At 44.5% G+C, this 15,787-nt stretch overlaps 1 protein-coding gene across 3 annotated transcripts in view; it reads left to right on the forward strand.

Moving 5' to 3' along the window:
* The window catches only part of KANK4 (KN motif and ankyrin repeat domains 4), a 67,456-nt gene that overhangs the window by 18,472 nt on the left and 33,197 nt on the right, over positions 1-15,787 (forward strand). For 2 of the 3 annotated variants that reach the window (XM_082228722.1, XM_082228725.1), the window contains exon 1: positions 5,582-5,724. The exons of the other annotated variant lie outside the window; for it this stretch is intronic. The gene's annotated coding sequence lies outside the window, so the exon portion shown is untranslated. Of the gene's footprint in view, positions 1-5,581; positions 5,725-15,787 lie in introns of those variants that run through there. 3 annotated transcript variants of the gene reach the window in all.

A 15,787-nucleotide genomic window follows, 5' to 3' on the forward strand; every position in this document is an offset into this window, starting at 1 on the left:
TTATTGATGTCAAATATTTGTCAGTGCTTCAGTTCAAATTTACACCTCTGCTGCTGTTATTTCTCCAGACTAGAAGTGAAAATCAGTGTTAAATCCAGCCAGCTTGAGATGTATGAAACATCCACTATACCTTCTCAAGCAATGTTCACTTTTTGTTTTCTCCATTAACATTTCAGATTATAATCTTTTTCCTTTTTTGCACATTCACCAAGCAGCAGAGGTGGTGGCTCAAATCCTCTGATCTTATCCTTGAATAAATATAAATCTCAGATAGCCAAAAGCTGGAGATAAACCACACAAATTATATTGCATACTACCTCTGAAGCATCTGGAATTGGCTGTATATTTAAAAAATTGAAAAATGCCCATTGGTCATTGCAAGTGTATTGCTCATAGCTTGAAAAATGAAGGAAACAGCTTTTTAATTGTATTTTTTTAAAAACAACAACATATGAATATCCCAAGTTATTCTCTGTTGTAAGTAAACCCCTGTATGATTTACTCCCAAACTGACAATATTCCTTCTCTCTCTGAATATAATACTTAGGGTGGTCATTTATGTCTAAGAAAAAAGAGACACATATTTGAATACAATTAGCATCTACCACGAGAGAGAGAGAGAGAGAGAGAGAGAGACTGCCTGCCTGTTCAGTTTGTTGTCTAGGTGCCAGCTGTTGATGGACAACTTCAATGACCCTGCTCTCCTTTTTTCTGATGAATTATATTTAAACCAGACTTGGGTCAGACAATCCTTCAGTAACAACCCTGTCCTCTGCAAACTAGTGCAAATGGCTACTTTATTCTCAATCCTAAACTCTCACTTTCTTGCATTTTTAAAAAAGCGTAATGATAGCGCAGTCGGTAAAGCATCAGACACTTGTCTGATGTCTTGAACCCCTGGCCTACCTGGCAGCAAGTCAAAATGTTGCATCCAAAGTCCAAAATCCGGGGGTCATGCAGCCACACAAGCCAAGTCCAAAGTCCAAGAAACACAGTCCAGGTCCAAGTAGCCAAGTCTGAAGTTCCACAATCAGCATACAGTTCAGAGTCAAACCCAAAGCAGAACCCCAGAGAAATCCAGGAGCATCCAAGCCAAAGTGCCTCAACATGGGCAGCTAAGCAAACACAGCACCTCAGCTCTGCTTCCTTCTTTGAACTTTGCATGCTGATTGCAGCATGGCAGCATCTGGGCTTGATGAGGCAGGTGACCCTCACCTGTTCTGAGCCTATCACACACTTCCTTCCAGAGTTAGCGAGCCCCACCTGGCCAACTAGGGAGCTGGGCTGTGGGCTACTGCCTACCTCAGCCTCTTACAGCGCCACTCCTGCTGCTCCCTACGCCTCAGAGCCCAGTGTTCATGATGGGTCCTGCTGCTCCGGTTCCTGTGCACTGACAGCCATCCCCTTGCCGTCCTACATCACCTTGTGAGTACAGTCCTTCCTTCCCTATCCCCTGCTTGCTTTGGTTTGTCCCAGTCCCAGCCTCATCCCTTGCCAGGATATTCTTCTTCCTCCTCCTCCTCTCCTCACCATTGTCCTGCCAGTTCATGACAATCTGAGGGTTGTAGGTTCAAGAGCCTCAGGTTCTACTATCTTTGGTTTCTGTTTTATTAAGCTTTGCTCTTTGATTCCTGCAGCTTGCATAGCAATCTAACCTCACATGTTCAATTTGCAAGAACACCAGCAACACCTAAGCCTAGGAAATAGTACCTTTGTTGCATAACTGGGCCAACTAATGCTGTATATCTTGTGAAACTATATTGGGTGGATTGACTCAGGAGCACATTTCCAGAAGAGAAAAGAAAACGTATTTTTAGCCATAAATAAGTTTATTGCTGAGAAACAAGTTGGGAAGGATGAATTTCCCCCTTCTAGGGCATCTTGCTCTTAGCACCGGAGTAGCATTGCATTGCTGGTTTCAGTATAAGGAGAAAGATTGATGAGTGGGACTTGGTGTGTCTGGGAACCTGATCTTGCATTAATGAGAGCACTGCTATACGACTGCCAAGTGTCTCCTGTCCAGGAGCAGACAGAAGGCCAAAGAGCAAAACAGAGTGCATACCTAACAGTCTCATTTGCATTGCTGGAACAACACAAGCCCAAGCAAGGCCATGTCTTGTCAGATTCTCAGTGTAAGTGTGTGAACCGTGTGTTGTGTTGGGTGCAAACAGTGCTTGTTTTCATATTCTAATTTATTTAAGTGTGTACTATTGCCTAGTAATAGGACAGATTTTTTTAAAAAGTGTTTTCTGTGTGTTTGAACCGTATCACAAGACAACCCAAAAGCAGCAGCAGCAGCTGAAATAATCACTGATTTAGAAATGGCAAGAGGCAACTATCTCAAGATGTTTCCCACTTGTCATATGTTTGGCAATGATAGCTTGGGTCCATGTTCCAGTCTGTTAAAGCCTAGAGGCTACTTGAAAGGGTAGACAGACTAGAGGGCATCCAAAGATGCTTGGAAAATGTGTGGGCCATTTTATAGGACCCCACCCCGCCCCCTCACAGTTTGGTACTGGCCACTGAAAAGATCTGTGGTAGCTCTTTCCTCCCCTCTGCTCACGGAGAAAGGACATAGCTAGGCAAATATCTGGATATTTCCTCAACATTGAGAGGACTGTCTTGCAATGACTTCTGGAATTCTAGTTTGGCACATGGAAAGGGAGTTCAGATGGCCCATTGCTCACTACAATGGCAGCTGCATGTGCTGGCTCTAAGCTTCCTAGTCATAGCATGCATGTATTGGGGCCCAAAGATGTGCTGGGCTAATACACCATGGCATTAACCTTTTGCACCAACCACTTTTCTGGTACGTGGCACAATACTATGAAATGACAACATTGTGACCTTACATGGGTCATGCAATTCTATGAAAGCTTCCTTGAAATGGATGGTGCTACTTCACCTACCATGTATTAACAAAGCTTGTTGTTTCACAGGCTTCTTTGGGCATTCTACTGTATTCTGGGATATTTTTATGAACAAGCAGTTTATACATTTTCATATATATATATAAAATAAATAAGAATAGTCATATACTTAATTGGTCATAACCACATTAGAAGCATATTCCTAGTGTAGGGTCAGCATCCATTGTAGTTTTATTCTGCAACATTCATCAGTGAATGGCTGTGTGCAAACTACACATTTAAAGCACATTCAAAACCCACTTCCTCCCTCAAAGAATTCTGGGCATTGTAGTTTGTTAAGGGTTGCTGGAATGCTGCATTCAGATTGGTTATAACGCTAGAACTTCTGTCTTGATTTCTCATGTTCTTTTTACACTGCAGTACCTGTTGAGTTAGGGACGCGGGTGGCGCTGTGGGCTAAAGCCTCAGCGCCTAGGGCTTGCCGATCGAAAGGTCGGCGGTTCGAATCCCCGCGGCGGGGTGCGCTCCTGCTGCTCGGTCCCAGCGCCTGCCCACCTAGCAGTTCGAAAGCACCCCCGGGGGCAAGTAGATAAATAGGTACCGCTTACCAGCGGGAAGGTAAACGGCGTTCCGTGTGCGGCTCTGGCTCGCCAGAGCAGCGTTGTCACGCTGGCCACGTGACCCGGAAGTGTCTTCGGACAGCGCTGGCCCCCGGCCAATAGATGTGAGATGGGCGCACAAAACCCAGAGTCTGTCAAGACTGGCCCGTTCGGGCAGGGGTACCTTTACCTTTACCTTTACCTGTTGAGTTACGGAACTGTGGTTTTCTGATTTACTATGTCAGACTAAGTTTTAAATGGCAGGAAAGAATGCAACGTTAGAATACCTCCCCAACTTTCATCACGTGATACTGCACTGCAAAACTTCAAGGATTTTCCAAGTTAACAAGGTTGCAAACGGATCAAACAAATAACACAGAAAAAAGTGTCAAACTTCCACTAGATTCCCAGAAGTGGCATTTAGATCCTGGAAAGATTACATTAAACCTGGAAATTATCAGGTAAGGATAATTTCAGGATAATGAAGTAAGTGTGGACTGAACGCAGTCAGGGTTACAATTAGCAGAAACTCATAACAACCAACAGTGCCCAAAATTATTTGAGGGAAATAATGTGCTTTGAATGCGCTTTTAGCATGTGCAAACCCTCAGCTTGACAACAATGTACTTAGAGCACTGTGTATGTCTCCTGTGTATGTCTACTCAGAAGCCAATCCTACTACATTCAATAGGACACACTTCAAAGTATAATGTGTACAGGACTGCAACCTAACTCAGTTTTTTAAAAAACCAAATCTTGAAAAAAGTACATTGTGTTCTGTACATATCCCATTATTCCTGCACAATGACACATACACACACACACACAGAGAGAGAGAGATCCTCACAACAACCCTGTGAAGTACTTTTGGCTGCAAAAAGGACACTGGACGTAGTCACCCAATGAGCTTCACGGCTGAGCATGGACTCCTGCCTATTGGAAACATATCCATGTACTGTATAAAGGTGAGATTTGAAATTTTCTCAGACATATTTTATCCTCTCCAAATATTTACATACACAGATATCAAGTTTCCCTGCTCTGGCCGGATTATGAGCTTTTGACACGGTTAAGGCACTATTGTTCTAAGAAGCGCTTATCCGTGAGCATATTGTTTCAGATGGAATATATATATACAACATGAGAAAAATCTTGTTTGCTGAAGTCTTCTGTAACTTCAAAACTTGCATACTTAGATGCCAAAAGATGTTTGTCCCATAAAAGATATGAACTGGTTTAATTTCCACTGTTGCTGGCAAGAAGCCAGTTCACATACTATATGAAAAGGTGTGTGAAAATCCCAAAGGAGGTGGACCTAGATATGGGCACTGTTCATGCTCAAAAGCATTGTCATTATATTTATTACACCTTCCAAGAATGAACCCCAGTACTGTATTCTAGACAATTGACTTCTGGATCACAATAGAGCTCTGTTTGCTGCAATTAAAGTCTGCAGTCACGGTCCCCGTTTGAAGTATTCCGAACCTTTGCATGCAAATTACAGCCTCTAGATAGAAATTATCTCCAGAATGCACTTTGAAAACGAGCAGGAAGAAAGGGCAGCAATGCGGCTCAAACCCCCTTAGGCGCAAAAACCACTGGATGACCTTGGCTCGGTCACCGTCTCTCTGCCTGCCCTACATCGCAAGGTGGTTGTTGGAACAGGGTTAAAAATGCGAGGAATGAAGAGGCGACCCTGAAGTCCTTGGGGTGAAGAAGGGCGGGCTAGAAAGGAAAGGAAAGGTCAGAGGGAACGATCTGCGAAGCCCGCCCCGCCCCAATAACTCTGCCCTAACTACCTTTGCTCTCACGGCTTTTCGCGGGGCTCACTTCGAAATAAGCACACGTAAGCCCAACGGCCACGAAGGAGATGCGTGCACACATATAGGACACTCGAATGCTTCCTTTTAACGTGATCACGAGAGGTGGCTCTCTGTGCGCGCCAGCCGAAGCAGCGCAGGGGAGGGGGCAGCGCCTCTCTCTCTCTTTTGCAACGCCAGAGCATTGTGGGCAGATTTTCCCCTGCAGCGAGCGAGGAGGCTCATAAACTCTGCAAAGAAGCCCCGCTTGCTTCTCCAGCACCTCGCCGGACTCCAGAGAGCGCTGTGCAGCCGGCCCAGGGAAGCGAGCTGCAGGAGCAGCAGCCGCCCCAACCCCGGCCGGCGCAGGAGGGCAAAGGAGCCCCGGGCGGACACCTCCTCGGCGCGGCCGGGGGGCTCACTCCGGCCAGCTGCAGTCCCAGCCACGGGGCCCAGGTAAAGGAAACTTGCCTCCTTCTTTGTGCGCCTTCGCTTCCGCGCCGGCAGAGCTCAAGGTCTGGGCTGCCGCTGCTGCTGCTGCCGCCTCCCCATTGCAAAGGACCAATGGGACTTTAAAAAACATTTTGCTCCCGGGGCTCGATCGCCAAGAGACCGGGATCTTCCGATCTTAGAACAGGCTGGCCAGAAATAAGGATGGGAGAGAGAGAGAGAGCAAGAGGCGCAAAGGGGGTGTGGGTGCGGCGAAGAAATTTGGGGGAGAGTCGATGGTGGCGGGACTGAAGCTGCGCAGCGCGAGAACGCAGCTTCGAGTCGGTTTATCCGGAGAAATGCGAACTGAGACGCTATTATATTATTATTATTATTATTATAATAATTATCATCATCATCATCATGATGAATGGTGATGATAAGGACTCTTTTTCCTTGGGCAGTTTGCTGCTTCCCAAAGTGCTCGCTTACTGGCATGGAGCGGCTGCCCCCTACAGGATCATGCTCAAAGGGAAGAAATGTAATCTGTCCCTGCCGTGTTGAAAACCAAGGACAGGAAAAGCCCGGCGCTTTAAGAGAAGCGCAGCTCAGCGCCACTGGTGGGTCCTCCTTGTCACTTGCTGAGTTCAGCAGATCTCCCGTTGTCGGTGCCTTTCTTTTTTACCTTGCTCAGCTCGTTTGTCTGCTGGTGCGATTCGGGTTCTCCTCCCGATCGGTTTAAACAGAGTAGGGACTCAGACCTCAGATGCATGAAAGGAGAGAGATAGAAAGAGTGCTCCTGAGCAAGCACAGAGTGCTTTCTCCTCAGCAAGTCAACCCACCCATTTGACTTATGCGTCTTTAAAGTGTCTAGTTGTGGGGAGAGGCGCAGGTTCTGTTGTATTTAGAATACCAGTGATTTTGTGTTGGGAAGGCTCCAGAAGAGTATCTGATTTAAATAATTTCTAGAGTCGGGGCTACATCACATGTCCTAATTTTTGACATAGAATCATAGACATGTCAGAAACAACCTCACAATCCCCTTCCCTTGATGTAATTGCTGTTTTATCTGAATTGAAAGCACAGGTACTGTATTGTGTGATTGGATTCATTCGTGGATAGCAAACTCTTACAACTATTGATGGTCAGACACGCCTTCTCAGTTCTTCCCTCCTGATAGCATCCTGGCATTTGTTTATGTTAACGTATAGGTTACCTGTTCCAGGGGCAGAGAGCAACTTACATACCTGATACAAAGAACAGACAGGTGCCAAGGGATTCACAATTCCCTTCCGGTTCTCTTTTTAACTCCTTTGTCCAAAACCAAGGGGTTTCTTTTCCCAGCCTAATGTATTCTGCAGATGTGCAGAGGGATGGCAAGTTTCCTCTTAGTATTACGGCTGTTTCGCGGAAGCCTGATTCCTCTTTTACTAATTTATTTATTGTTGAAACAAGAGATGTGCGCTCCTGCACTGGTGGGGCAAGGGAAGCACACGCTTCCTTTTAAAGAATGGAATACGGAAGGAAAACAAAAAAAAGATGTTCTTAAATAGCTAGCTATTGCTGCAGGAGAAGGAAAAGCTTCCTTGAGTTTCCAGATATTTTACCTTTTAAAGCAAGGGCGGCTAAACTCAGGCCTGAGGGCTGCATATGGTCTTGCAAGCCGCTCTGTCCAGCTTGAGGGCCTGTTTCGAGATAAAAGTAGATGGAACACTGGATGTGACTCTTATCTTTCTGCCATAGGCTGCATTCCAGCTATGTGAAATTCGTATTTCTATACTCACACCCGTATACACGTATCTCCCAAGCAATACGCATATACGCAGTTCAGGGACGCATCCCAGCCAGGCAAAAGCACTCAAAAGAGGGTTTATTGTAGGGCTGGTAAGCACCTGGCCTGTGGAGACTGTATGAGGCCTGACAGGAGACACGGCCTGGGAAGATTCCTGAGGGCCACAGCGATAGGTCTGGTGGGCCACATTGGCCTCTGGGCATGAGGTTCCCCACCCTTGATTTAGTGCTGTTGTTCCAAACTGTCCAGGCTCCCACTAGTCAACCAGGACTTGGGACTCTTGGCTTGGTTACTACTAAGGGTGTTATTCCAAAGATGGCCGCGCTGCACAGTCCAAACATAGGTCAGGTTACCAGCAGTGTTTTGAAACTCCCATTGTTCTAGGAGCATTTTGCGACAGGGAATTTCATTAATGCGAGCAGTTTCTGAGCTCTGGGCGCAGTACTGCGCTTAAGATTTCAGAATAAAACTGCAGAGTGGAAGGAAAGGAGGACCTTTTTCTGCCTCCCCGCTTCCAGCTACTCTCTGAAGACTGGACAAGAGACCCTCCTAAGAATATTAGTGGGGTGGGCAGGGGAAGGACTAGACCATGTGAAAAGTGAACATAATATTTTAGCTGCAGTTCATTTTCAGCTTTGTATTCTTGTTATATAAAAAAAGTGTGCCTAGACATTCCGTTGTTGCGCCCATAACCCATGTTTAGGGTGCCATTTAGCTCCTAGCTTTCATAGCTCAGTTTCTAAAACTGATTACAAGGTGTGCAAATCAGCCGCTTAAATCAGAGTTCTAAGTTACAAAGATTGTCATAAATTACAAAGACACCATCCCATCTCTTGGCATGCCTCCTGAGCTCTGCTTTTGGAGAGTGGGGTAGGCACAGCCATTTATGTGTTTTACATACTGAGGCATGGGATCAGGCCAGCAAGCGGGCACTTCTGTCAGAAGGCTGGGTCCATTTGCGCTGGTGCAACCAGTGATGCATTCTTGGAGATGGGAGCAGTTGACAGCTCACTATCCACTCTAGGCTCAGGGGCTTCCTTGGGGGTGGGAAGCACTTCACTGGCCGCAAGTGGAGCTGAGGCCTAGTTAGGCGGCTCTCCCTCAACGCTTGGGTGTGTGCTTTCTCTGAACAAGTGCCTCTTCACAATATGGGTCAGCACCTCCCAGACCACTGGGTCCCTCCACAGAATCAGGTTCCACTCTTCCATTCCTTCTCTGAAGTCAAGAAGTCTCCACAGGACTCAAAACGGCTTCATAAAAATATAGTTGGCAAATAATCTGTAGTCCGAAACCTAAATGCATGCTTATGAATAGAGAGTACTCATCTCGCTGCCTTTCATTGCTATATTGCAGCGTTTAGAAGTGGAATGACTGTACCATTCCCCCCTCCTTTCTCTTGTTTGTGAGAGAAGTAGTTTGGTTAGATTGCCTAGAGACTTGTTTGTACAAGTGAGCCCGGGTGGGTGTGAACAAACTGAGGAGAGCAGAACTGAAGCACACGAAGTCCGAATTGGGTCACTACATTCTGTAGAGTTCAGAGTTGAGAAATTCAGATTCCTACGAAAGGTTTACCTCCCACACTCTCGGGCCTATGAGAGCCTGTTCAGCCAAAATATTTAGGTGCGGTTATCTGCCAAATGAGGGAATAAACAATTTACTTCAAAGCATTGTGTAGGACCAACATAATTCTGGGGAATTAAGAAATTTCTCAGAATTAAGAGATTAAGAGTATGCTTACAAATCAATATTTTTTTTCTTCTTCACTGCCTTGTTTTCATATTCTCCCTGGTACAGTGTTCCCCCTGATACAATTCTAGGAGCTCAAGGTGGCATACCTGGTTCTCCCCCTCTGCAATTAACTCCCCACAGCAACCCTGGGAAGTAGGTCAGCTGAGAGGCAATGACTGGCCCAAGGTCATCCAATGAGCTTCATGGCTGAGTGGGGATTTGAACCCTGGTCTCCCAGGTCCTTGTCCAACACTTTAACCACTACACCACACAGGCTTTGTCATGTGTCATATAACATTACTGTAAACACATCAGAACGAATGTTCAGTGAGGACGGTCATTAGGAAGTGACCTTTGCTGATATTTGTTGCGGGCTGGGTTTTGTCTTTTAACCTTTATCTCTTGGTGATGTCTGTTTGACACCATTTTGGTTACAAGACAAGGAAATGTCGGCTGGTGAGTCAAATACCGATAAAGAATAAGCAAAGCGCAGCCTCCTTAAGTGGCAGTCTCCACTTGGCAGAGCAGGATATATTTGGCTCCCATCCCAAACCAATTGGGCCATTAATCATCATGAAACATGTAGGGCGAGCTAAAGACGAGGCACTTAATTCTGGTCACAAATTAGTCTAAAACCTGTGTGATAGTACCGGCTCAAATGGAGGCACCTTAGCATTTAAATGCTGATTGCAGAAACAGGTGTTAGATTCTCAAAACCTATTCGCAGAGGTTATAAAAAATGCCCATGTTAAATCAAACACTCATTTCAGTTTTTAATAACTTCGCAGGCCTAGGCTGAACTATCTGTGGAGACTTTTTTGGGTCACAAGCGACTCCTTAAAAAACAAGCACACACGGTTAAGGTTTGCAGGCCTGTTTCCCCACCCCCTCAACCTCCACTATTCCACATGATGAATATGCCTTTCTGCTTTTGTCTTGTTCCACGATCACAATATGGAAATTATGAAGTCATACCCATCAAACCACTAATTTTCATAGAAAGCAGGAGCCACTTCTGCAAAGGTGTGCACATACTGTACCTGAGGTTTATGGGGACAGACAGAGGATCATTCCAGACAAGTGTTCCCCAACTTGGTGCCCACTAGATATTTGGGACTCCAGTCCCCCTCAGCCCAAGCCAACAGCTAGGATGATGGAAGCTGTAGCTAGAAACATTGGGGGGTGGAGAGCCCAAGGTCACAGAAGGCTGTTCTACCTGTTGGTATTAACTTTGCTGGATTGCCATATGTAGGACATAGAACAATGTGCATGATGGACAGCAGAATCTAAGTATCAACCACACAAAGCAAGCTCATTGGAAACCACTCAATGTTGCATATTTATTATAGACTTTGTTCTCCAGTTGTCTGCATAACAGAACTTCTGCTGTGCCATCAATTCACAGTGTGAACAAAATAGCATTTTTGTCTAGCTTTGTAAAAACATAATTCTCCCAGCATTTGGTGTGTTGGGAGGTGTTGACCTGCACTCAAGGCTACATATGACTAAAGGATAAGCTAGTTTGGGAGAGGCAAGGTTGCCTTTGTCTGGCGTCCAAGTTCTTATCCCAGAGAAGTCAATGGGAGCTTTGTCGTTGACTTCAGTGGGTTAATGATTTACTCTTTAGAAAATGCCTTGCTTTTTCTCTTTGCCAGAACCTGTTAAAGGATGCAACATAATGAAATATAGAAATGATTCTGCAAACTATATCCTAATGGGAGATAGGTCAGGGGTTGGTTGGTTTGGTTTGGTTTGGTTTGGTTTGGTTTGTTTGTTTGTTTCTACAAAGCATTTAGCCACACTTCCCCCTCAGAATTTTGGAGAGGGGCATTATATGCCTGAGAATCTGCTCAGAAGACATTCAATCAAAGCAGCCCTACGTATAAGGAGAAAATGGCATTTTAAGTCAGAAATGGATGGCTGTGTATAGTCATTACTGCCACCTTGTTAAATGGCTATTTAACTGCCTGTGGACTCAGTGGAGGTTTTGCCAATTATTTTGAAAGTAATTGAGTTCACATTAAATTATTCCAAGTTAATTACACAGCAGCCAGCTTTGTTTATCCAAGTCTCATAAGGTCCATAGACAAACAACAACAATGATTTAGAAATTTACGGAGTGCCCTGTGATAAATATAGCTTACCACCAGGGGCTGATTTTTTAAAATCTCTGGCTTGTCATGTTTAATAGTGTAGTCACTAGTTGCAACTGAGGAGTCTCATCGTGCAGGTTGCACATGCTGCAAATGTGTGGGTTGACTAGGAGTGTGGAAGTAAGCACACAGGCAGTAGCCGATCACAGCAACACCAGTTCCATTCCTTGGAAATCTCTTCCATTGTTTGCTTCCCAGTGCTTCTCACTATCAGTGTCCCATCTGGCACTGGCTGTGACAGATGTTTCATGACTAATTTCCAAACAGTTCAGTACTCAAAACGGTACACACGGCAAAGGATTTGCCTTCTCATAGCCATGTGAAAGCATCTTGCAGGAGCTGCCTGATAACTGTAAGGAGGTTTCTTTCTAAACCTTTACTTCTCTAGTATACCAGTAGGGGCCATAGGAGGCAGGTTTCTCAAGTCACCTTTGCTCTAGAGTCCAGCTCAGCTGTTGCACTGAGTCCAAGGAACTTCAGAACAGTATTAGTCAAGGAGAGTGAGCCTTCTAACACAGAACTTTGTATGGAATAATTGCTCACAGATTATCTGATTTATTTAATTTTGTTTAATCTCCTTATAATGACAGAAACTAAAGGGCATCTTTGCCCAAGGAAATTTATTTCATGGGTTAATAAAGCACGAAGTCCATGCAGTGCATGGAGTCTCCTGGGGGAGTCTCAAATTCAGGAACCCTTCTATGCCTCCAAGAGTTTTGTTAGTCTAGAGTTTAACTGGAACATTAGAGGTGGTGTATTTAACCTTATGTGGCAAAAGAAAGGAATAATTTGTGGTGCATGCTCTGTATAAAAATACTCTCAAGTTGAAACACTGGTGAAATTATGATGGGCAGAAGCTTTAACTAATGTGCCTAAAGTCTCTGAAAAGCTGTGTTTGTTTTGCAATATCATATGAGTGGTATTCAAACTAACTTTTATACAGAGTAGACCTATTAAAATTAATGCCCCTAGCTTAGTCATGCGCCTTTAATTTCAGTGGGTCTGCTGTGAGTAAACCCTAGCTGAATAACACCCTATGTGTTTTCATATTTATGAAGCTAATCAAAATTATTATGTGAACCACCCCGTGATCTTATGATGAAGTGTGGTATATACATCTAGTAGATAAATAAATAACCCCCTCCCAACCCCAACCCCACCAATGTCCCATTGAACAGATGAGTTTTAATTTTGGATAAGTATACATAAGATTACGGGACGCGGGTGGCGCTGTGGGTAAAACCTCAGTGCCTAGGACTTGCATGGTCGGCGGTTCAAATCCCCGTGGCGGGGTGAGCTCCCGTCTTTCAGTCCCAGCTCCTGCCCACCTAGCAGTTCGAAAGCACCCCTAAGTGCGAGTAGATAAATAGGTACCGCTTTCTAGCGAGAAGGTAAACGCCGTTTCTGTGTGCTGCGCTGGTGCCGGCTCGCCAGAGGAGCTTCGTCACGCTGGCCACGTGACCCGGAAGTGTCTCCGGACAGCGCTGGCCCCCGGCCTCTTAAGTGAGATGGGCGCACAACCCTAGAGTCAGACACGACTGGCCTGTACGGGCAGGGGTACCTTTACCTTTACCTATACATAAGATTACTCAGTAAATCTATAAATAAGTTTTTAAAAACCAAATCCATCTCTCATGTTAGCTTATTGTAGGGGTGGGGAACTCTAGGCCTGGGGGCCAAATCCAGCCCTCCTGACTCTGCCCAGGCCGTCCCTCTGCCCCAGGCCATATCCCTCACTGCTCCCAATACATGCCCTTAATTGTGGGGTTGTTGTTTTTCCCCCCCAGGCTTGAATATATCTTACCTGTAATAATGCCACAGGCACTGACCACACCTACCACTAGGATATGCCCCTCAGAAGATTGCCCATCGGGGAATACAGACCTGGAGCTGGAAAAGTTCCTTATCCCTAGCTTAAAGGGACAAATAAAGCTTTCATTACGCTGATTGCAAATTTTCAACTCGAGAGAGACAGATAAACTCCGGTGGAGAAAATGCCAAGCAACAGCTCATATCTCTTAGAAAATACTTTCTTTTGATGGGAGACAAGATAGTAGCTATCACAGCATTCAAAATCAGAAGTCGTTTAAAGAGAAAAAGAAAAAGATGATCTCTTTGCAAATTTCAGTTGCGGGCTGACTGACCTCTGCATTGTTTGTACACTTCTTCACCTCTCAGGATTTAATTAAAACTTTCCTACATGGATAAGAAGTTTAAGAAAAAGGACCAGCACTGTGAAGTTGAATCCAAGTGCTCCAGAGGAGGTGGTTCTGCACCAAAGGATTTGCTTCATATTCCTGAATACCTGATACTGCCTTTAGAAAACAGCTCTTATATTATGAGTGATCCTCCCAGCAATGTCATGGTTCCACTTGACTGAAACAGAGATCTGATTTTAAAAGCAAAGTATGTGCAAAGTTCTGTCAAAACACCTGAGAGGTTTGAGTTTATCATTACAGCTGGTAGATATATGCCTTTTTACAGTCAGATCCTGGCAGGCACAGGATTGGTGTGTGTGTGTGTGTGTGTGTGTGTGTGTAAGTGTGTAAAGGCTTCCAACTGTTAAGAAGATGAGATATCCCGTCACTCCAGTGCTGACAGCCTTCCTCTTTGAAAGGATTGCAACAGCTGTCACTCAGTCAAGCAGTTTTGCACGGCAGAGATGAGAGACTGTTATGTGTGTTTTGTCATTGGTCTTATACTTGTAAGCTGCTTACAAACCACCATGGCAATGAAGCAGTATATAAATAAAAAGCCCCAGCCTCCAGTTCTGTATACTAAAGGCTTTGGAAAACCTTTCTCTGCCTGGCACCAGAACAGTATTTGACCAGTAAAATACTGTTGTATGGAAGGGGGTGGACAGGACTTGAAATGTGGGATTCTAAAATGGCAGATGGTGCAGAGTGGCCTAGCTCTCTCCCACATGCTTGGGAGGAAATGATGCTTCACTACAGGTCTTGGTTTGAACAACAGCTGCTCAAATGAGAGAGGATGGTTGGGCTAACTGACAACATATGGTTTCTGGATGCAGTGGGATATCTAGGTCTTGTAATGTGTTATTTACTGAGAATGTTGGCCTAGGTTCTCAAGCCTGATGGGTGAGTGTGAGTGGCTTTAATTTCCCAGACTTTTGTTCCCAGACTTCATGCAAACCCAGGATTGTGATGCGGCACTACAGATCATCCAATGGAGACTTCATGATGACATTCTTACATTTTTGTTATACAGAGAGAAAATATTTTCATTTAAATGTTTTAAATCTTTTATTTTGTTATGTTTCTGCACATATTATTGGATAGCACATAAAAGGGTGATTAATCAAATGCCAATGCAGAATTTCAGCCTGTGCTGCTCCTCCACCATTCAGCCAATGGAAACATGAAAGCATCTCACAAAGCTGTCTCCCCATGTAGTGTACAGCAGCGTCTCTGGGAAAAAGTACTTGCTATTTCCACAGGGCATGGGAAATTACTATCTGAATGCTGTGCTGTCATTCCTCCCCCTCGAAATTCTAGGTGCATGTACACATTACAGCGAATAGTCTGGTATTCTGTGAATTTTCTATAGCTGTGAATATGCAGCATCTGTAGAAGTAAACTAGTTATTGTTGGCCAGTGCAGTCAGTTGAACCTAATAATCCTTTAAGGTACTGGAACCAAAAAGCATTCAGTTTTCTATCCAGGCCCATATGTGAATCATATAACGGTATATTCTAATAGTCAACCCTTTGCTGTATAATAAGTAGTTTAGTTGAGCAAAATATAGCATGATGAGAATAAGGGAGGGAATCATTAATTTCCCCCCAAATGTTAAGGTCAATAAATGTTCAGGCAGGCAGAAGTAACACAATGTCATGTAGTTCAAGCTTTTAATTGTAGCCACTGAAGTCAATGTGCATGGCTAGAGGCAGCAATTTTAGATTTCTGTAAAGCCTAAACTAGCTCTCAACACTTTGCTTCTTTGCATGAAATCCCATCTTTAGTCTTAGTGTGTGCATTTTTCATGCATCCTGTATCATTTGAGTCCTTTACTGCATAACTAATTCTTCTCCCTGTTCTTCACTTGACAGATTGAAAACTCATTATGTACACATCTATATATCCAAACAGATTTCAAAAGTATGTACTGCATATATTCCCCCAGAGTCTGCATTTACATTTGATAGGTGGCTTTTGCTGACAATTCTGCTTCGCTGCTCTGTGTTCATCTGGACCACCTACCTAGACCTCTCTTTGGAGAGCCTTTAAACAGGAGATGCTAGATCACACATGGATAGCTGGCAAAGGAGGATGAGGGCGTAAATGCTATTTCATGACAGAAGGCATGGTTAGCATAAAGGAGACCATGGGGTCCTTCCACTGCCAGTACACTAGTTGATGCCCACAAGGAAGGAGTTCTTAATTAGCTCCTGTTGAGA

Source organism: Podarcis vaucheri (genome assembly GCF_965113315.1).
Source record: "Podarcis vaucheri genome assembly, chromosome: 6".
Classification (NCBI taxonomy): domain Eukaryota; kingdom Metazoa; phylum Chordata; class Lepidosauria; order Squamata; family Lacertidae; genus Podarcis; species Podarcis vaucheri.